Source organism: Pristiophorus japonicus, chromosome 7 (genome assembly GCF_044704955.1).
Source record: "Pristiophorus japonicus isolate sPriJap1 chromosome 7, sPriJap1.hap1, whole genome shotgun sequence".
Lineage (NCBI taxonomy): Eukaryota > Metazoa > Chordata > Chondrichthyes > Pristiophoridae > Pristiophorus > Pristiophorus japonicus.
Genome location: NC_091983.1, coordinates 176,619,886 through 176,620,995, shown reverse-complemented (window position 1 = coordinate 176,620,995; position 1,110 = coordinate 176,619,886).

The window sequence follows — 1,110 nt, the reverse complement described above, 5'->3', positions numbered from 1 at the left end:
TAAGAAAGGCAGAGAGAAATTTGTTCATGCTCTACATAGCACTCATCCCGGTATTGTCACGATGAAAGCCATTGCCAGGTCTCATTTATGGTGGCCTGGAATTAACTCTGATCTGGAATCATGTGTGCATCAGTGCAACATTTGCATGCAGCTAAGTAAAGCACCAGCAGAATCGCCGCTGAGTCTGTGGTCGTGGCCACCTAAACCATGGTCCAGGATCCACATCGACTTTGCAGATCCCTTCCTGGGAAAGATGTTTTTAATTGTGGTGGATGCATATTCCTAGTGGATAGAGTGTATAATCAGACTTCAACAGGTCAGACACAGTGCTCTCACGCAAGATGTGCGCATCATTGATGCTCCTTGGAAAGTAGGCATTCACTGCCATTATGCGCTGTGTAGCTGCACGTTGAGGGAGTGGAATCCCTTACGGTTTCGGTATACCTCTGCCTCCTGTAATGGTGCTCATAGGGCAATATGGGCACCCTGCTTATTGGGAAAGCCAGCAATGCATGCAATTCCCAAAGCACTCTCACTCTGTGCCTCCCTGGTTATTGGGAACTTTATAAATTTCATCCGGCGTGCATACAGTGTTTCGGTTACCTATTGAATGCAGCGATGAGTAGCGTGCTGAGAAATACAGCATATGTCCCCATCTGATGCCTGAAAAGAGCCGCATGCATAAAAGGAAAGTGCTGCAGTCACCTTCATCTCGACAGAGAGTGCAGTAATGTTGGTGGTACTCGGCTGCAGGTCTGATTACTGAGCTGGCAAATCTCATTGATCACCTCCTTTTGGAAGCGCAGCCTTCGAACGCACTGTCGTTCGATCAGGTTCAAGTATGAAAATGCTTTCGGAGTAAGGCCTCCTCCTCCTCATCAGTCTGTGACCTCCTCCATTACCCTGACAACTCTGCTCAATAAACTTTCTCCCATCTGGATCCTGCATTAGACAGGTAGTTAGCAATACAGGCTGAGATAGTACAGGCCTCATTCTTTTTAAATCTCCAGAATCTCCTGAGATAAACTCAAATGATTTTTCAATGAAAAAATTATTAACTCAAATGCCTTCTATCTTAATAATGTACTCAGTGCCAATAAAAATACCTTT